This window comes from Prunus mume, linkage group LG1 (genome assembly GCF_029339155.1).
Source record: "Prunus mume cultivar Tortuosa linkage group LG1, ASM2933915v1, whole genome shotgun sequence".
Classification (NCBI taxonomy): Eukaryota; Viridiplantae; Streptophyta; class Magnoliopsida; order Rosales; family Rosaceae; genus Prunus; species Prunus mume.
Genome location: NC_142698.1, coordinates 31897820 through 31920585, shown reverse-complemented (window position 1 = coordinate 31920585; position 22766 = coordinate 31897820). Strand labels below are relative to the sequence as shown.

Below are 22766 nucleotides of genomic sequence, written 5' to 3'. Positions count from 1 at the left end.
GTTTTCAACTAATTAATTAAAGTGTTGCTTTGCTATTGGTCGCAAATGGTGGCTTGGCTTCATAAGATATATATAATTGAACATTGATCGCGGCTCAAAATGAGACGTTGAAGATAAGAGGTAACGTAGAAGCATAGGACTTCAATTAGACGTAATGGCTATCTGGTCCTTTACCTTATTATCTATCTCTAGGACTAGAAAGCGTCTTTATAATCTAGAAGCAGGAAGGAAGGAGGATAGATTTTCCATTTGGAGTGAGAAAATTTTCTGGCCACCTCCCACCCCGATCTCCACGCCTTGACAATTTTGGCTTGACCTAATTAATTGATTAATTAAGCTAAAAGAGAAACATCTACGGCGCCTATCATAGCAGATTCTGGATATATGCTTTGTATTTGTACCTGTACGTGACCTTAATTAATTCATTGGCAGACTTATTTAGCCCAATTTGGGTTATATATATATATTCTTCGATTCATCTCATCTCATCTCATCTCTTCTTAAAAGTATTCTTGGATTCATTAATTGTGTGTTAATTGGTTAATTATTTGCTTAGAAGTTGATATATACTATGATCGATGTTCGATGTACACTGTTTTGTAGGTTAAATTTGTAGGGTGTTGTTATTTCCACCCTCTGTCCTATTTCCCCAACCACTATGTAAATTTGAAAAAATGGTTATTCGTTTTATTAGTCCCTGAACTTAGACCCGATTTGCATTTGAGTCCTTTAATTACCAAAATCGTTCTCGTGGTCCTTCAATTTTAGTAGCATTAGGACAAATGGTCATGCCATCAATTTTGTTAACTTTTCTTTTAAATGCATGGGCAAAATGATAATACTATTTTGTTATTAAGTAATAATCTATGACATGGAAGTGTTATCAAGCGTGTCATAGCGTTATTGGCTAAGAGTAGAAAAATAGTACTATTCCAATGTCATGGAAGTCTTTCTCGTGATGTTGGGGTTGTGGGTAGATGGTGGTTGCTAGGTGGCTGGTGTTATTTGGGTGGTGGCTTGTTGGGTGGGGCCTCGGAAAGAGGCAAGTGATGATGGGCCTATTGTCATGGCAACTCAAGGGCAATTACTATTTACATGGGTTTAATTTTATTTATACATATGACATTAATAAAGAAAAAATTGCTAGGTATATAAATTTTTTTTAAAATTATGATTTTTTTGCTATTTTTCAATTTTATATCTTTGCTGACGTTAGGATGGCATCAGCGCCCTCAGGCAACAGCTCGAGCTGTTCTTGCCTTTGGACCTATCCAGTCTTGGTAGAGCCCGCCTCCTACCCGGGCTACAATTGATTGGTGGAATGAGTTTTTCTAGCCCAAGGGGTCTTTTGTCACAGGTAGAAATATCTCCTATAAAAATTTTAAAGATAAAGTGAGTGGGAAAATAGGATACGTGTGAAAATATTAGCACTCAATTTGTATTACCTTTTGTAACTTAAACTTAATTACGTGACAATATTACCCAATGACAAGGAGATATTGCCTGCAGCTGCATGTGGTTGCCTTGGTCAGTTTAATTTCCATTGGCAGTATCCTCTGCAGTCTATGATGATCAAGCCACATAAGTACAGAGATTGCTTTTCTTCTATGACTCCCACTTTGAACTTTTTGCACATCTCATTATGATGAGAATTCAAATTAAGCACAAATACTTTGATGTGGTGATGGTAAAGTTTTGAAGTTTCTTTAGATATTACGGACCACTCATTTGCTTTCACTATCAAATAATTTGTTTTTTGTACTCGTTGTGATTTCATCCCTTTCTCGTAATTGTAAAAAGAATATCTTGTATCACAAAGGCATGATTGTCACGTGTTGAAAACATAGTATGATAAGGATCGTAATTAGGATATGAAGAATGAGAATAAATTGATTTGTAAAAATTGAATGAAAAACATATCGAAGTAGAGAACTATATTGGGAGTGCGATAATGTAAATCTAGCTCTAAATTCACATTTTGGACAACAACCGATTTAATTAGATTTGATACTTGATGCATTTAATTTAGCTCCATTTCATCTAATTTCGTCTTTCATATACAAACTAGTACTTCTACCTGCTCTGTAACCAATAACATATAAGTTATAAAAGGAGCAGCATTTTCATAGTACGTATCGGATCAATTATCGTAAATTACCCAAATTATGGGGTCATTACAAACTCATACTCAATTTTTAAAGATCCGTTTAACTGGTACTCAAATTTATGGAAATCTTACAAATAAGAATCTTCATTACTCAAATCGTTAATAAGTCTGTTAATTGTTATGTGGCAAATGTGTGGGTCTCATTTTTTTTTGCTTTTTTAAGAAATTAAGGAGAAATTATAGAATGGTATGGTATCACCACATCAACTGGTGATACTCCAATTCAAAATTTGCCATTTGTCTATTTTTATATTTAAAAGTTAAAATTAATTACGGCTGGTTATGAAATTATACTTTTACCCTTTCAAATAAAATCTTAAAAATGGAAAAAAGAAAAATAGAGAATGAGTAACCAAAACTATCTCCCTCTGCTGCCGCACACTACTCTTTCACTCTCTTCCCTACATCTTTCTGTCCTCTCTCGATAACATATGAGAAAACTTTACTCTTTTTAATTGAATATGCAGATCTCATTCAATTGAATATGACTTACCCAAAAGCTGACTTGGGATCAATTGGAATACACAGATCTCATTCTTCTAAATGAGAGAAAGAGACTGAGTGAGCGGGGGTGATGGCCAGGGGAGGCAAAGCTGAGTGCAGTGGTTGGTGTACAATATTCTAGTTTTTTCAATTTTTTATTCTTTTTATTTTGAGGGAGATGAATAAATGGGCAGAATTTCAATGTGGGAATAAACAACAAATGTAAGATAAAATAGTTGCTGGTACTGTAGAGAGAGATGGAAGGAGGATTAGAAACTCGGAGAAAGGAAGAGGCAAACGGGAATTGGTAATTTCAATCGGGTGGGAGTCTGGTGCAATTTTCTTCTTTGTAGTTTTTCTTTTATTAATTTTATTGTAAATGGTAAAATTGGATGTAAAAGTCCAGCTGTATAAAAAAAATGTAGTTTTCTTTAAAAAGTGACAAGAGGCAGATTTTGAATATGAATTTAATTTATCTAAAGGTTCTACTCAGGTAGTTATTAGTAGTATACAAATAAATTATTTTATTATTGTTGTCTTCATCAAACCTAATTACGGCTATATTGGTGCCAAAATGTGCAAATGTTTGGAGCTGAATTTGTGAAAGGTCAAATTCTGGTTTATGCGAAGTTTATTGAATGGCTTTTATCACAAAACGTTTCATGGAGTTAACGAAACTATCAGGTTGAGTTATCACAAAACAAAGTTTGTTTAATTTTTCAATTATACCCATATGCAATTAAATAATAAAAGACTACATTTAATGATATACTGTAATTCTTTTTTTTTTAAATATTAAAAGTGATAGTAATTTTATTGATAACACAAAAAAAAGTACAGAGTAGTCATAATGCCAAATATGAGTACAACATCTCCAGTGACCAAACACAAAAATAAATTAGTTTGATCTGGAGAGAATTACGCATGCCAGAAAAACCTAAAACCTCTAATTCGGCAAACAAAAGAACTTTTAGTAACGGCAAATCCACATCAAAAAGTCAAACACTAAATACAAATATCAACAAACTCCTATTGAGTTTATGAGAATTACTAGACTAAAATAAACACATAAACAAGGACACTGCACCACATCCTCTCCAGCAAACCAAAGAGACTCGTAACACCATCATGGCTAAACCTCTTATTTTGCATAAGCAAAACCGGATCCCACACAAACCAGCAACAATCACTTTTCCAACTCCAAACATTGAACTGGAGCAAAATCCATGTGAGTGGACCAAAAGCTACAATAAAATGATGGTGTCTATAGTGGATTGTAGTACTTGCTTCAAAAACACAACAAAAAATAAAGAAAAAAGCTAGGTTGACAACACCACACCTCAGCCATCCCAGCGGCAGCAAGACACATCCAAGAACAACAAAAGTCACCAAGGGTCTACAACAGAAAACACACAAACAAACAAACAAACAAAAGACAAGATCTAGATAGATCTGAACAAGAGGACCTAAAATCCAAACGAATATGGGGAGAGAAGATGAGAGGGGAAGAAAACTAGGAAATGAGAAAGGGAGATGAGGAGAGAATTGAAACATGCATGCTACTATATAAGCAAGTTAAAAGCTTAGAACGAAAAAGACACAAAGAATTGAAACTATTGAGCTAACTCTCCTGAGCAGAGAATAAAATATTGATAATTTCGTCGATATTTCTGCGAAATTATCGTTTTTAGGGCAGCGATATTTTAGTATGTTTCCATTTATTTATCGTCAATTTATCGATAATTTTCTCGATAATTTTGGTACCAATATTTTTGTTCAAATGGCAGCTGCAAACGGTCAACATATCGCGATATTATTGATAATATCCTGATATGAACTTTCAAAAATGAAATAATTCTCTTGAACGTCTCACACAGGGGTTCGAACCCCTCCCGGCTTCCAACTTCTAATTGATATTTTTAGAAACATCAATGTAACCAATCGATGAGTCCATACAAGGAAAACCAGATATGAAGTTATGAACCTTAAAAGATAATAAATAAAAAACTATCTAGCAAAACATATCTGAACCTCAACTGAGCTTTAAATTTGCATGAAAAATCAGATTCCATATTCGAACAATAAAAAAATCATATTCAAGAACTTAACCCAAGATATTCAAGAACCCAGATCTGCAAAAAAAAGAGATATAGAGGGAGAGATAGAAACATAGAACCGAGAGAACAAAAAATCAGAGTACTAGAAAATCAGAGAAAGAGAGGAAGAAGAAAGAAAAGAGAAAGAATAAGAGAGAAAAAGAAAACGAAGAAGAAATGAGAGGAGAGAAAGAAATGGGAGGAAAGTGCCAGAACAAAAAAAACTCAGAGGAAAAGAGGTGGAAACGGAAAGAATGAGAGAAAGAAAGAGAGAGTGAAGTGAGAAAAAGAAAAGAAAGAAAGGAATAAAGTGACTGATGTTGATGGATGAGATTAGATAGATAGGTTTAGGATATTAGTATTTTAGTATGGTTTGTTGGGTTTGGGATATTATTAGTATGGCTTGTTGGGCTTGTTGGCTAGTTGGACTTAGGATATTTAGTATTTCCTTCTAATCTTTTGTGTTAAAATAATAGATGATTAACTAAATAAACTTTTTACAAAGTTTCATTAAAAATTTCCATGTATTTATCATAATTTCCGTGGTTTTTATCCAATTTTTATCGATATTGATATTTTATATTTATCAATATTTAGTGTTTTGAGCATGATATTTCAAACCTCGATATTTATGACCTTGCTCCTGAGAAATCAAAAAGAGGTAGCGAGGGAGATAGGAGTGCCATCTTTTTTTCGTTGGTTGGCTAACAAGTACCCTAAAATGGTGGCCAAAGTTATGGTAGAGAGAGATGAGCATACCAAAGTCAAACCACATGGAGTTTGATAACTTTTATGTTGACATGAATGGAATATCCCTCCGTGCTTTCACCCCAGATGTTGATGATATCGTTAATGAAATACGATACTACAGGGACGGACCCATTCAAAATAGGGTGGGCTAAATTTACCTTGCATACAAACCTATTAAGTCCATATCAAATAACTTAAACCCAAAAATTTCCCCTCTAAAATAGAATAATTCATGTACATCTCATACTCAAATAATTTTTCAAAATTCTTGTTGATGTTAATTTTACAATATTAAACAAAAAATTATTACAACTTTAAAGTGAGAAATGGGGTGTGATTTTAATTTAAACAGAAATTTAACGGGGAAGTGTGGTTTTTAATGTTAATTGTTTCTGTATGTGAAGATTTTTTGTTTGTTTTTATTTATGTGAAGTGTTAAATGTTAATAAAATTAGAAAGTGTGGTTGAACATGGGGTGAACTAAAAAGGGGAGGTGCCTCACTCGCAACTCCACCAAGTCAATGCAGTAAATCTGTCCGTTGGGATCCATTTACATGGATTAATTGGAACTTGGGGGAAATCGGTCAGTTGGGGTCCATTTATTTACATGGGTAGATTGGAACTTGGGGGAGGTGTGCTGGGTTTTCTATTTTATACTATTTTAAAAAAAAATTTGCCTGGGCTATAGCCCAGGTTAATTGTAACGACGGTCCGTCCCTGGATACCATACAACCAAAGTTGCATTCTCTCTTCACAGCGCATTATTTCTTGATTAGATTGATAATGGTGAATTAGACAACAATTGTACGATACCATACAAAATAGAATTACTATTGACACAATAAATTTATTAGTTAGTAATAGACATGTCAACATCTGATTGGTTGAATAAGGAGTCATTGGTGGAATGCTACATGATAAATAATTCTTATAGGTTTTGTCCTATCGAAAGTTTGTTACGATTAACGGATTGAGGTCTCTACCGAACCGATTCACAGCTCTCTTGAAATAATGAAATATAAAAGTGGAGGATGATTGTGGAGTGCAAATGATGTTTATTTTTATTATTCACGTACTTTATGAACCAGGTGGGTTGGTTCTCTCATTCTGCACAGATTTATTCTTCGATAGAAAAAAAACAAAAGAAGAAGAAAAGACATCAGTTGCATTGCTGTTGCTTGAACCCAAACCTCTCATTCTGCAAATCATACTCCACATGGTAATTCTGCATTTGGAAACTCCCCAGAATTATAGAAGGCCCAGACGAGATCATAGGCAAATTATCACCCCGAATCGTCAAGCACAGCACCTCCCAACCGGCCGGCACCAAGTAATTCTCCTCCGGCAGTGCCATCTCAGCCCCTCCCTTGAAGTGAAACGTCACGCTTGGAAACGTCGGCGTTTCGATCCCGGAAACATTATAGCACGGCCTCAACCTAGTCAAAGCCTCCACTTCCTCCGCCCTCTTGTAGCCCTTCGTCAGCTTCTCGAACTCTCCCGCCACGCGCTCGAACACCTCAGGCGCCATATGCGTGAAGGTGGTCCCGGAATCGACTATGGTCCCGCCGGAGCCGTTCTTGTCAGGCCTTAGGTACCTGTAAGGAATCTTCACGCTCCGCCCTCCCACAGTGATGCGGCGGAGGCCGACATAGTAATAGGTGAGGAAATGCCCCCTTCCGGGGACTTCTGGGTTTTTCACAAACGGCGTGTAGCTGACGCCTTTAGTTTTCTTTACGGAGTCCTTTCCGCCGACGAGGACCAGTGAGCTGCTTTTGTTAGTGTCGGCGAAGAGGTGAGAGAGAAGGCAGTAGGAGAATTTTTTGATGGCCAATTGGGAGGGGAGAGAAGCTGGGCCGCGGCCAAACCCGGCAATGCCAGCGGCGGGTTGGTCGGAAGCGCGAATGGAGCAGCCCACAAGGAAATCGGGTACGCGTCGGTTCGGGAGGTGCAGCGTTTCAGAGTAGACTTCCACCTGTGTCGCCAGAGCCGTAGGGGTATGTGTACCAAGGACATCTCCGGTACAGTTTTTCGAACCGAGTTCGCAATATGGGCATTGAATTTTCGGGAAAACCATAGCGCATTTGGGGTTCAAGCAGGCGAGGGTTTTGGAAGATGAGGACAATTTGGGAATAAAGATTTGACTTTGGCGGTGTTGTTGAGGTGAGTGGAGCAATTGACGCACTGGTAGTTTTGCCGCAAAGGGAACCAAGTTAAATCACTACCAGTGTCCAGGATGAAGGGGAGGGTTTGGGGAGGGGTGCCAAAGCTCAGGGGAATGGAGAAGTAGCTTCCATAGCTGTGGGAGAAAAGTGGGATTTTGGGGTTGGTATGAGGAGGGGTAGTTTGGGGATTTTTGAGGTGGTAGGCTCTTTTCAAAGAGGAATTTGCTAAGTAGCTGAGGTGCTGGTAAGGATCTGGATGTGGGTTTTTGGGTAAATGTGAGATGGGTATGATGATAATATTGGAAGAAGTAATATACGGTAGAAGGAGAAGTAGAGAGAGAGAGAGCAGCATAGAAGATGAAGAAGAAGCCATGGTTTTGATAGATTGGATAGAGGAAGCTTAATTTTATTGTGCTTCTTAAGGATAGAAAATGTGAGTGCCAGTTAGGTTGGATGATGAATTTTGCCAGCTTCAATTTTGATAGCAAACAGGTGTCTTTGTGCATGTGTTTAAGCATAGAAAGAAAGGCTTACATGTCCAAACCAAAAGCCTAGATGAGTTTTCCAATTCCATCCGTGCTCGCTTACAAAGAGAAATGAATTCAAAGCAAAAATAGAAACAGATGCATGTCACTCCTTGAACGCTTCGCACACTGGTCCAAAGAAGCCGCTTCAAAATTTTAACTCATCCTCTTTGTGTCATGCATGTCAGGAAACAAATCAAGTGGCTAATATTCTAGCAAAATATGGGCATGCTTATACGAGTTCCGTGTTATTTTCCTGAAAGAGTGTTATATAGATTATATTTTGATTTGTATGGTATAAAGATCTCTCGACGATCTTCATTGTAAAGTTTTTTGTTTGTAAAAAAATTATAATAATAAAAAACAAATACATGTCAACTTTGGATTTTCATTTAAAGACTACGCTAAGTAGGCAAGTCTTTCTTATTTCTTGTGTTGTTTTCTTTAATTAGTTTTATGTTTCACGTATATTTGACTTCAGTAATTTTTGGTTCCATTATGCTGACGTTTTATATGCTCATTTTCAGTGCACTCAGAAATTCAGTTGTTAGTTTTAAACTTGGATTCTCAGGACCCTATTCGACCCCAATTTCTAAGCTTTACACATTTAGCACAGCTAGTCATTCTAAGTTTTTTTAGTTATTTTGTCTTTTTATACAAAGATTCGATTTTGCCTTTTTGTTTTTAGTGAATTTAATTTTTAAAAATAAATGTGTATCATTGGATCGCTTTTTTATAGGGGGCGGATCCATGACACCATATTTTTGAAGTTTTGGCGAATTTTGGTAATTAGATTACTCATTTTAATGGTTGAGATTAAGCATGACATGGAAAAATAATATTTTTCTCGTTAATTAATATTTATACATTGGGATTAAAATTCTGATACTTTATTAATTAAGAATTCATTCTCTCTCTTCTCATTAATTATCTTTAATTAATTAATTCTCTCTCTTTCTTCTACATAGAATTGACGCCCCTCTCTCTCTCACTCTCTCTCTCGCGTCCCCAAACCAGCTTCTTAATTAATATTTGCATTGTGGTTTCATATCATTTTCATTTTCCTCCCAAATTTCTTCCTTTCACTTTTTTTTATTATGTCTAAGAGGTGGAAGAACTGACTGTCATTTTCCTCCCAAATTTCTTCCATTCATCTCTCTCTTTCTTCACTTTAGTCACTCCATCATCATCATCCACACACTCCTGCATTCCTATTTTTCTCTTCAATCAGTAATCCTTCATAACCCACTCTTGGTATTGATCTCTCAGTTTTAATTTTAGTGAGGTATAATTATTGGAAAATCTGGAAAATTTGTAAATGGTGGAGTTGAGAAATATTGTTGGCTTCAGTTTTGTGGGGAACAATATACTTTTGGGGAATCTCTTCCTCTTTTTTTCTTCAAATTTTATTATCTCTTGGGCAGTTTTGGAAAATTTGGAAAGGTGAAACTGAGAGAGAGCTTGGGTCCTGTCAAAGAACAGTGAAGGTGCGGTTTTGGGAGAAAAATCGCACCATGTATTGATTTCTTCTCAGATCTAAGGAATCTCTCATGTCATTCCATTATCATAAAGTATTATCATTTTTCACCTTTTCAGTTAAATATATTAAGCAAAAGAAAAAAAAGAAGAAATCAATATATGATATGTGGGTGTTAAAGAAGTGACTGAAGAGGAAGTGATGAAACACCATAAATAAAAGAAGAACAAACTGTTTTTTTTTTCGGGACTGCAAGAGGAATGGGGAGAGAGAGAGGAGGAAGAACATGGGTGAAAATACTTTGTAAAATTTTAAATTGAAAAACAAATTGATTGTGTGGGCTGGTTGATTAAAGAGAAAAAGAGGAGTAAATGCAGGGCGTGTGGTGATGATGATGGTGGAGGAGTCATTGAAGATAGAGAGGGATGCGAAAGGTTGGAGAAAATGAGTTCAGAACATTTTTTTAATATTTAAAATTGGAAGTAAAATTAGTTTCCAATAAAAAAAAGGAGGAGAGAGAAATTTATTTTATTTTATTTTATGAGAGAGAATAAAATTAATGATTGTTTATTTAAAACATTAAAATTATTTGTCATGTTAGATTTAATCTCAACCATTAAAAATAGAGTAATCTAATGACCTAAAATTGGGTCAAATCTTGTGTCAAAATATAGTGCTTGGCGGATCCGCCCCCATATATATATATATATATATCATTTTTATTAAACATGGTTGGCTCAAAACAAGTATTAGTTTCTACTATCAGTTTCTTCTCGGTTTTATTTTTAAGATATTTAGTAATACACCTATTTTTAGCACTAAAATTGTAAATAAACTCTACACCATTTAATTTCTATAAACAAATAAAAAAAAACTAAAAAATGATAGCTTAATTCAATTTAATTTTAATTATTAAATTACTTTGATGCCCTATTGAGTGTTTTGGACTTTTTTTTTTATAAGGTTTTGAGGTTGGGTTTGTTTTAAGAAATCAATTGCAGTTTTGTAATTTAAAAGAAGTTAAAAGTATTTTTGTTATGTTATAAATGAGGTTTGAGTGTGTTTCTAAAATCCATTTCATATATGGTTTTTTAAAATAATTTGAGCTCCTATATTGGGTATAATAGTAAATCTCCCTTTAGTTATAACTCAAAAATAATATAAAAACAGGCAAAATAAACCAACATCAATGAGATTCAAACTCTAGCACTTTGTTAAATAGACAACGCTGGAGCCAACTCCACCAGACATATTCTTATGCAAATATCTAGCACGCTGTACTATATATACAATGCTTACAATATTAATATATATAATACAAATTTATAAATAAACCCAACCCTAGACATGTATTTATAAAAAAAATCCAAACACTATATAAACATAGAAACACACCCAAAATCAACAATTGTATATTTTTTGCGTATGTTTATAAATGAGTTTTGAGTGTGTGTAATGATGAGTTTTGGGTGTGTTTATAAAGTGTTTTGGGTGTTAAGTTTTTTTATAATTTCAGCCCCCATTTTGGGTGTTTTAGTGAAACTCCTATAATATAATATAAAATTTTTTTTTTCAGAGGGCCCTTAAGAGCCTTTCCATCACGACCCGGCCCGAGGCTGGGAAAAAAGTGCGTTCAAATGTAGTAGCCTGAGGGCCGCCAGGGGTGGGACCCACTAACTGGCTCAAGGCGGCCTTCGGCCGAGGTCCAAAACGAGGGTCACCGGGCTGTCGCTTACAAGACTTCGCCTGACAAGATCGCACGCATTCTGGCCACAGATGACTTTGATTGATTTCCTGTATTGCCGTGGCGTCCTGGGCCATTCGATCGATTTTTTCCTCCAATCCAATCTACAAGCAATTTTTGCAATAAAATACGGGAAAAAATTGAATTTTAAAAATAACCAAAATTAATGAATTTTTTTCTATAAATACCAGCCATTTTTTTTAATTTTATCTAAATTTGAAATTGAAAATTTTATCCGATTATGAGATATGAATAGTATTGACACGTAGGAACCCGAAAATCTTATCCGAAAATATTATCCAAATGAATTATTGAGGTAAAAAAAGTTGTGAATAAAACAAAAAAATGAATAGTAACTACCCTAAGCAAGGGCAATGGGTGGAAACACAAAATTTTGATTTTGCAAGGGCAACCACTATTCACGTGAATAGTGATTAGCTCCCCCCCTTGCCATGGCTAAAGGCAAATGGGTGAAGTTGTCTAAGAATCGGAGGCCCAGTGCGCGGCGCCACTTGCACCACCCCAGGGCCGCCCTGCGCTAGGGCAAGGTAAGTTGTTCCTACCCAAAAATGTTCCAAAAAAATAGCCATATGTGTTGTGGACAGCTGCATATAATATTAGAGAATAGTTCAATAAGACAATTGTTTGCCCGTATGCGTTACTTATGATGGAAGGGCAAAGTTCACTGCCTTGAGAACCATAGTCTGTCAACAAGTCAGCTTTCTTTGGTATGCGAGCGTGTCACTGCTAGTAATAAAAATTCTAGCAGACTTAGTTTGGAATGGATAACTTGCGCCCCAAGTTACTGATTTCTGCAAACAAACGATTGTGAATTTGGGTGAGGAATATCTCCCAAGTAAGTTCTTTTCTTGCCTCAGATCTGTGAGGACTTTAACAATTTATCTCGTATAAAGAGGTTGTTCTCGTAATGGTTGATGAAATTTAAATCGCTGTAGGCGTAACCGCTTTTACAAAACTATAACAATAAATACTCATGCTAGAGAGATGAAGATCTGATAGCTGGAACTCATTTCGCTTAGGGAAGGTTCTGCATTCGGGTACAAGATTTAATTTGATCGAAATGCCCGGGCCGATCGGAGAGGCAGCGCTGCCGGATCGGACCGTTGACAACCTTGACTGTGCTAAGCTTCAACTTGTAAATCGATACAAAGGTTGATTGCGCGAGTTTCAATGTATAAGCTTTGTGAAGCTTAAGTGAAACCATGCGGCTTCTTGAAATTGTAGGCGTGGTCGTTCTTGGCTGTAGACTCAGCATCCTTGTAGTAAAATTTGTTGAGTTTTCACGTTTGGGAAAAGCTCAGTCACCTCTGCTTGGTTTTTTGCTAAACCAAATTTGTAACGAGAGAAATCTCGCTTTTGAATGACTTATTTTCTAAGTCTGTGAACTAGAATTCTAATCTAAAGCTGGTTTCACTTGGAATTCAAGTGAGCTTCAGGTTGATTTTGAGTTGTTTGTTTGATTGATGACTTGAGTGTTGGATTGATTGTTGTTGTGTTTTTGTGTGTGTTTGTATTTTGATTTTTTGTTGTGTTTGTGTTTTGATTTTTTATTGTGTCTTACCCTATTCACTCATTCTTGTATTTATAGTAAACTGTTTCTTCTCTGGAGTAGGGTGATTGTGTTTATTTATTGGGCGTAAGATATTTCCCCATTTTCCTCTTCTTTAATGGAAGGAAAGAAAATAGGATTTCTTCGGGCTTTAGAGATAGGGTCTCAAATAGGCAATCACTTCTTTCCTGATTTTCGAAAAGAACCTAATCTTCTTCCCAATTTCAACTGCCTCTGTGATATTTTACCCGTGATGGTTAGTTTGATTCCTTTTCACAGCTCTCGCTTTCTGCTTATCCCTCGAGATTGTAACTTGCTTATCTTCTTGGGAGAATTACCTTCTCTGAGAAGACAAGAAGAATTTCAAATATATATATATATATATATATGTAAGAGAGGATTTGATCTTGATTCGGGCCAAATCAATTTGATGTCATGAACCCTTCAATCACTTCTTCTATGTGATTGTTGACTTTTCTTTATCCTTAGATGTCACATTAGATTGTTCCTATTTCTCTCTCTTCCTATTATATTGGGCATGTGAGGCCCAGATTAGCCTTGTTTGCTCACGATGAGCCTCAATGGTCTCTTCCGGGTTTTTGGCTTCCATCTTTCTTTGATTTTTTGCAATTTATTCTGGGCCTAATTTTACTGGGCCGTGTGTCAATTTTGGCCCAAACAATGCCCCATTTCAAGTCTGAATCCTTTGGAACGGTTTGCACTTAAATGACATAGCCATTAAATTGGCGTGGTAAATTCCCCCGCTTACCTCACGTCTACCACTCTTCCCACTAAGCTAGTGCCCGTATGGGCAGCCGATTACTAGCTTTTTATTAGCTAGTCAATATCGGGTGGCCTTGTCTTCTCACGCCGATGTCTTCTCTTTCCACGCTCTTCGACTGGTTAATTTGAGATACCAGCCGATGACGCTGGCCGGATCGACTGATTTGAGGTACCCGGCCGATTTAATTTGGGCGCTTTGAATTTTGACCGAGATACCGGCCGTGTCTGGACGCTGGGCCGGATCGGACCGTTGACAACCTTGGGAACTAGTACAATATTAGCTAGCCATATCGGCATAGATGGCGCTCGATGCGAATCACCTTGAAGCGACCTTTCTATTTCTTCTTTGACTTTTAGTTCTGTGTCCATGGACATCCTTCTTCTGCTTGTACCGGAAGGTATCCCTCTTTGATTGGCAGCTTGTGTTCTACCAATTCCCCGTAATTCTGGCATCTCATGATAATGTCAAGCAAAACAATCTTTGAACTCTTGTAGAAGTGCAACGAGTTCATTCTTAAGTGGCTCTTTCAATAGTGCGCTGATAAAGGTAGGCCTTGGATCCTCCCCCGTTACCTCACGTCTACCACTCTCCCCACTAAACTAGTGCCCGCAAGCCAGATTACTTTTTATTAGCTAGTCAATATCAACGCCTTGTCTTCTCCACGTCAATGTCTTCTCTTTCCCACATTTTCTGGTTTGGACCGACTGAGATACCCAATGGACTAGGACGCTTGGTGACTCGGGTGAATACCGAGAATACCGGTTGATCGGGACGCTTAATAATTGACCGAGATACCGGTGGATCAGACGCTTTGGGACGATCGGTGGACCGCTTGACAACCTTGGAATCGTACAATATTAGCTATGTCGGCATAGATAGTGGCTGATGAATCGCCTTGAGCAGCCTTTCTATTTCTTCTTTGACTTTTAGTTCTGTGTCCATGGACATCCTTCTTCTGGCCTGTTTGACCGGAAGGTATCCCTATTTGATTGGCACTTGTGTTCTACCAATTCCCTGTCTAATTGGCATCTCATGATAATGTCAAGCAAAACAATCTTTGAACTCTTGTAGAAGTGCAACGAGTTCATTCTTAAGTGGCTCTTTCAATAGTGCGCTGATAAAGGTAGGCCTTGGATCTTCCCATGTTTCTAAGTTTATTTCCTGCAAAGGATCTTCTACCGCAGAGAGTCATCCAGTGCGGCTGGTGCAAAATCTAGCACTTCCTCATGTAGTTCCTCTTCCTCCTCGGCTTTCCGTGCTTTCATGAGTGAATTCTGCCATATTGATGGCTGGATTCTCGCAAAAACTTTCTTTCCTAGATATCAACAATCTTTTTGTAATGGACCGGATTGTTGCAGCTGATCCTTTTCTTGTTGATTGGGACTAGACATTAGTGCTATGAAAATTTAGAACAAAAGGTCTGTTCCAATCCTCCAAGGAATTGGTTGACCTTCTTCAATGAGCCTCGGCCGTGACACCATGGGGGCGGCCGTTCTGGTTGACTCCAAAGAAGGTGAAAGGACAAAGGTCATCATGATAATACTTGCCTCACAACACATGGCAGAAGGTAGAAATGGCCGTGGATCGGCCTCTATTATCTCCATGTAGCCTTCTTCATTCCATAAAGCTAACCGCTGATGAAGAGTGGAAGGAACACATAGGCTCGTGAATCCAATCTCACTACGCCAAGCAATGCATTGTAAGTGGTAGAGGTAGTATCTACCACAAAGAATGCAACATTGCTTCTTGCTTCCTACTAAGACATCCACATCTAGGATCCCAAGGGTTTTGGTGATGCCTCCTGCGAAATTGGTGGTCGACTGGGTTGGAATTAAATCTCTTTTCATTACCTTGCTCAAAGATTCGCGTCAGGCATGTTGATGGTGCACCTCCATCTACCATAGTTTTGGAATAGGAACACCCCAAAGTTTACCGTTATAAACAAGGGTCCGAGGTGGTTTACCATTTCTTTGGTTGGTTTGGAGAAGCAAACGATCTGTAGCCAACTTGTGGGTTGTTCATACATCCCCAGACTGTCTGTTGTTGTTCTGACATTTCTTCCGCTTCTGCATTCAAAACTTTCTTGGGAAAATACGCTCCGTCAGAGTGCTCTTGTCCATTCTCGCCAGAAATTTTCTCGCGAATGAACACCATATTGATGCCTAGGTCGAAGACGTAACAAGTCCTCCATTGCACCGGCAAGGCCCCGCATCCAATTCTCCATCATAATCCATCTGCTCTCCATCATACTCCTCCGTCCATTCTCCTAGTTCTTTTGTTCCGAGCGGATTCTGTCATCTGTAGATGGTTCATAATCCATTGCTCCTTCTTCATATTCCTCAACCTCTCTCTTGCCCTCTCCGGGAATGGGATCGGTTTTTTCCTCAGTGGGAGTTTTAAGTAGATTTTCGAGGCGGGTAGAATGGATAGAAGGTTTCTTTGAGGACTCGCTTTTCAACCAACGTGGTTGAGAGATTGCTTGTTGCATGGGAAAATATTTACCGGCTCTTTTCCTTTTGGCATTGGCCTTTGGAAGCACCTGTATGCGTTTTCTTATTGAGGAATGTGCGTCTCGTCTCGAACCCTCCTCCTTTGGGTTCTTATCACTCCATTGTTGAGTCCGCCATTTTCCCGTACAATACCACACCTTCAATGATGGCTGCCAAAGGTTTGTCACTGGGCACTTTTATTGATTTTTCTTCCTTGGGGCTTAGTCATTCTTCCGCCGCTGGATTGACGGCGTAGGGTAGTTTCTCTGTCGGCCTTATCTCGGGCATGGTTCCAATCCTCCAAAACACTTGGAGGTGGCGGATCCTGTTTTCGGGATTACCTCCAGGCTCGACCTCACACTTTTTTCTGCGAGCACTATTCCAAATTTGAATTGGTTGCTTTTGGTCTTTCCATAGTCTCCTTTGAAACTATTACGCTTATCGGAGTCTCTCTATAGCCGCTTTCCTTCTTCGTTCTCGGCCAATTTAGGTTGACCATATTAACTTGTATGGGAAAATGATCGTGGTGACGGATGGAGGTTTTACGCTAGCTTCCTTCCCACATATCCTTCCCAGTATAACATCTGAAAATAACATACTATTGGTAGAATGATTCCAAGAATTGTGCCATCCGCAATCGCGCCTCTTGAGTTCTTCGGGTTTGGGTATTCTGTGAGGCGCCTCTATTGCTTTCTGTAGCAACATTTCATCAAACAAAGCATCTACTTTGGTCAGATCGAAAGAATATACTTTGTTCTGCATGGGTTTGTTTGGAACGAACCCTCCTGTGAATGGTGGCGGCTTTTGATCCCTTGGAGGCTTTGTAAGGGTTTTACAGTGATGGGATGCTTTAATTTTGCCATTTCCGCAACTGCAACCTCTCTCTCCTCCGATTCCTCTGCATCTTCTTACTGACTCCACTTCAATCATATGTATTGAGGAAGAAGGGGATTTGTAATACGTGCCTTTGGAAGAGTTTCTTCACGTTCTTCTCTGAGCAATTCTCGTACTTACGCTTATCGCCGTCTGCTTCACAGGATCTCCAAACAACATCCCATCAAATCTTTTCTCGTAGAAATTTTGAGGCAGCTGAGCCATTTGGATGAAGTGTCTTTCTTCATGGGGATTCGCACTTCATTTTGAGCTTCCTGAACTCCATGAGAAGTCTTGGGCAGGTTCATCTTCACTGCTTGAGAGTGGCAAGGTCACTGATGGTGACTTCAGAACTGTAATAGTAGTCATGGAAGACGCCTCATTTGCTCCCAAGTCGAATAGAATTTGTGGCAGTTAGTGTACCAAGTGAAAGCTTGTCCAGAGAGAGAGTTCAAAAGTCTTAGCTTTAATGGGTTATTCTCTATGGCTATGCATTGGGTGGAAAATCACTACGTGCTCAACTCGATGAAGCGAGGATCTCTCCGCTGAATAAAGTGAGGTTTGGTACTTTAAAACACAGGGGACAAGGGTATCTGATCGATGCAAGGTGGATATGACTTCATATAGGTGGGCATTTCTCCCGCTTCGTGCTCTATCATTTCCTGATCATCCTCTCGCAATGCCCCACGTCTATTTAGAGCATTAACGGGAGGAGGTTTTGTCCACTGCTCGGGCAAATCGTGGTTACGCCTATATGGTCTAGGCAGAACTTCTTCCTGCTCCTCCCGCCTTCCAGTCCTCGGGTGGTTCCTCCAGCTTGCCCCACACTGCTTTTACATGCGCATTAGCATAAGGATAGTTTCCCCCTCCCGCCTCCTTCCTCTTGCAGGTGGAGGGAATGGATCGGGTCCATCCTTCAGGCCTGTAGGTAATATTGTCGTTTGTCGCATTTCCATAGGAGATCTTGTGGGGCCGCTGTCGCGCGGAATGTCAAGCCGAGGCTCTGCGATTCTCGCGGACTTGTCTGGCGCAGGAGCCGCCGACACGTTCCAGAAACCACTCGTGTCGGCCTGGATTTCTTCCCGCTCGCATCCCCTAACACCCGCACCGAGAGGATTCTCTTGATGTGGCCATGCCAATCCCGGTGAGGACTGGGAAGGTCCAGTTGCTTTGGACCACCCCATCGGATTGGGAATCCGCCATGGCGCCTCCGATCCTTCCCCGAATTGCCTGCTGACTCCGCCATTGCATCATGGTTGTCCATATTATTTAGGTATCTGGCCCTTTGTGTTGTGACCTCTTGTCGTAACGCATTCCCCTATGATCGTTCATCCTTCGGAGCCGGTGGACCTCTCTGCCTGTGGCCGCCATGTGCTTTGGCCAATGCCGCATCACTTTCTTCGATTCCCAGATCCTTCCCGAGGGCCACTTGGTTTATTTCCATGTCGGGTGTGGGTTCTGGCTAGAACTTCGATTCATGGACTGGTAAAGAACTCAATGAGAAAATGTATCTTGAGAAGTCCCACCTGGAGGCGCCAAATTGTTTGCCTGTTTTGCGTTTACTCCTATGATGGAAGGGCAAAGTTCCCCCTGCCTTGAGAACCATAGACCGGTCAACAAGTCAGCTTTCTTTGGTGTGCTTGAGCGTGCCCTAGTAATAAAAATTCTAGCAGACTTAGTTTGGAATGGATAACTTGCGCCAAGTTCCGATTTCTGCAAACAAGCGATTGTGAATTTGGGTGAGAATATCTCCCAAGTAAGTTCTTTTCTTGCCTCAGATCTTGTGAGGACTTTAACAATTTATCTCGATATAAAGAGATTGTTACGCGAGAATGGTTGATGAAATTTAAAGCTTTAGGCGTAGCGCCTTTTACAAAACTATAACAATAAATACTCATGCTAGATAGATGAAGATCTGAGCTTGGAACTCCATTTCACGTCGAGATGGAAGGTTACTGATACTTTGAATGGAAATGCCCGGCCGGACAAATTTGAGGCGGCAGGAGATGCCATGACCGTTGACCACCTTATTGCCGCTAAGCTTCAACTTGTAAATCGATACAAGGTTGATTCTGGCGAGCTTCAATGTACCTTAAGCTTTTGTGAAGCTTACAGTAGGCGTAGCGGGCTTCTTGATCCGAGGCGTGGGCATTCGCTTCGAGGACTTGATGGGCTAGAGATCTGACCGTGAAATTTGTTGAGGTTTTCACGTTTGGGAAAAGCTGCTCTACTATCCTTGGTTTTTGCTAAACCAAATTTGTATGCAGAGAAATCTCGTTTTGAATTACTATTTTCTAAGTCCAACCTTGGGAATTCTAATCTAAAGCTTTGGTTTTCACTTGGAATTCAAGTGAGCTTGGTTGATTTTGAGTTGTTTGTTTGATTGATGACTTGAGTGTTGGATTGATTGTTGTTGTGTTTTTGTGTGTGTTTGTGTTTTGATTTTTTGTTGTGTTTGTGTTTTGATTTTTTGTTGTGTCTTACCCTATTCACTCATTCTTGATTTTATAGTAAACTGTTTCTTCTCTGGAGTAGGGTGATTGTGTTTATTTATTGGGCAAAGATATTTCCCCCATTTTCCTCTTCTTTAATGGAAGGAAAGAAAATAGGATTTCTTCAGCTTTTGGCAGATAGGCTCTCAAATAGGCAATCACTTCCCTAATTTTCTTGAAAAGGAACCTAATCTCTTTCCCAATTTCAACTGCCCCTTGTGATATTTTACCCGTGATGGTTAGTTTGATTCCTTTTCTGGACACTCCTTTCTGCCTTATCCCTCTCTGAGATTGTAACTGCTTATCTTCTTGGGAGAATTACCTTCTCTGAGAAGACAGGAAGAAAAATCTCCAATATATATATATATGTAAGAGGGATTTGATCTTCATTCTGAATCAATTTGATGTCATGAACCCTCAATCACTTCTTCTACGATTTGCCATCGCTTGACTTTTCTTTATCCCAGAGATGTCACGTGGGATTGTTCCTATTTCTGCTCCTCTTCCTATTATATTGAGCCCGGAGGCCCAGTTATTAGCCTTGTTTGCTCATGAGCCTCGTGGTACAGTATCTTCAGTTTTTTGGGCTTCCATCTTCTTTGAATTTTGCAGCTTTATTCGGGCCTAATTTTCACGTAATTGAATTTGGTGTGTCCAATTTTTGGCCCAAACAACAATATTTTCTTATTCTTTCTTCCTCTGTCCGAGTTCACTATTCTCTCTCTCATCTTTATTTTATTATTCCTTTTTCTTTCCTTATCTTTTTTTTTTCTTCTTCTTCTTCTTTATTTCCTTCTCTCTCTGCTTTCCTATTTTCCCATAGTTTTCCATTCTCTCTCTTTCTCCTCTTTTTTTTTTCTTGCTCTCTGCCAATTTTCTTCTACCCCACAAATGCAAAAAAAATATTCTTGTAATGGGATAACACTGTTTTGTTATCCCAGGCCAATAACTCAATGACACATGGAAAAGTTAACCCACATGCCATTGCGTTTGGTTGGGAATAGCAATAAGTGTAATCCCCGTTGCAGTGAGAGTGTTTCTCCCTCAAGTGAGCATGATCACATTTTTTATTTTATAAAGTTTTGTTTTCATAACCAGAAGCAGTGTAGATATAAACTTATTGGAGACGTGTCTTCTTCGTATGTACATCATTTAATAAAAGAAGTTGATATTAAAGGTGTGCGATACAGATTGAGATAGGATGTGTGAGAGCATATATTTCGGCAACCAATAAATGGGCGACACATGGAAGAGGAATATTTCTTAGGTCAACTAATTACCATAATTAATGGGAATATCTCCCCAAATCAAGGTTGAGATTCCACCAAATCTCATTGATAATTCCAATCTCCTATTTTTGGATAAGAATGATCCTAATTAAATAAAGAATTTATTCTTCAAACCCTAACCTTCAAGAAGTCTAAAAGTACATGGCTATACAACACACAAAAGGTAATTCTAGATCCCTAACAAAATTGATGTCACACCTTTCTCTCTCACCGCCGCCCCCCCTTCACATCACACTCTCTCTCTCTCACACGGCTCCACCATCTGGCTCTCCCTGTGAGAGAAGACCTCCATAATTTCCGTTACTTTGTCGTATCTTTCTCAAGATCCAATTAATTAACTTAGGCATCGGAGGGTCTTTGGCCAACGCTCCCTGGGTGTGGTAAATTTACTCCGGTCTATTTTGCAAGGATTGAGGAGGAAGAAGAAGGAAGTTCAAGGGACAAAGAAATCATCGGAGAATACATATTAAGCCTTTCTTGGCTTCGCATCAAATTCTCACAGGGGAAAGTCTTAACATAATTCAAATACCTGCCCTAATTTACAAAAAAGTCTATATTTATTCCTCACAATTCTCATTATAGTGATAGCTTAAAACAATTAGTTTAAGGATGAATATTGTCACGTGCACAATTTTTAATTTTTTATTTATTTCTAAGACACTCCTAATAGAAAGGTCAATTTGGACACGGGTATCTATGCCCGCAATACGCACATAAGACACTCCTTTAATATATTAGGCCTGGAAAGTCCAATACAAACTCTATTTGCGGGGCACAAAGAGTAGCGAAAGTAAACATCGCACTTGAAACATCGTGAGTAACATCCATTTTTCCGCACCAATGTACACTACATAGTGTTTTGATACAAAATAGAATAACTATTTTAATCTGGTGATGGCGTTTGTTGTTTGGGTTTTTTAAAATTTATTTTTAATAACCAAAATAGTGTTTTGATACAGAGTAAAAAAATGATGATATTATAATTTTTAAATCAGTTTTTTTTTTTTTTTTCCCAGAATCTTTATATTAGATCTAAGGATACCTGACTACAATTTTCAATCATAGGTCCAAGAGAATAGGACTCATATTAAACATAATTCCATCAAATAACTTAAAATGTTCATATCTTTCTTAATTACAAATACCTGTATGAGCAAAATAAATATGAAACTAACTAGGTTGGATTGGATTCTCACAAGAAATCCATCATTTGATCCAATCATGTAATTTTTTTAAAATTAGGTATCCAATCCAATTTGTCAAATCATCGAAACCGATTAAAATGAATTGGATTGGTCAATTTCGATGAGTTGGATTTGATTAAACGAATTTTAAAAAAAAATATTTATTTAGAAAAGTCGATAAATTGCATAGAAGATTAAGTGGGAATACAATCTTGAATGAGGAGATACTGGACAAGCTCAGGGGCCTCACCAAACTAAAAACAATCTTGAAGCAAATGAAAAGCAGACATGGCAAGCCTGTTAGCAACTCGATTACAATTCTTAGGCACATGGGCCATAAAAGTTGACTGAAATTGCGAAAGGAGCACACAACAATCATCAACCAAAACCCCTTAACAGAACCAAGGGAGATCCCAGCGAAACAGCCGCATCAATCTTGACAAAGCCGCACTCGAATTGAAAACATCAATGAGTGTAAATAAATGTGTCACATAGTAATAGATCTACTCAAAACAAGTCGTCTTCCTCAACACCAAGTGATAGCAGTAGCATAAATGCATAGATAGTGAGAGAATATATTACATCTGTCGTGTCTTCAAGTTGAAGGCTAGTAAATCACCATTCTGCAAAACAGAGGTGCAAATAAATCATCAATGATTCTGATCTCATTATTTTCTCAGAG

General features: G+C 38.4%; 1 pseudogene; it reads right to left on the bottom strand.

Annotated features, from left to right (window-relative positions):
• Window positions 1-6531: 6531 nt before the first annotated feature.
• Window positions 6532-8060, bottom strand: LOC103337091 (putative aspartyl protease At4g16563; annotated as a pseudogene).
• Between the last annotated feature and the right edge of the window lie 14706 nt (window positions 8061-22766).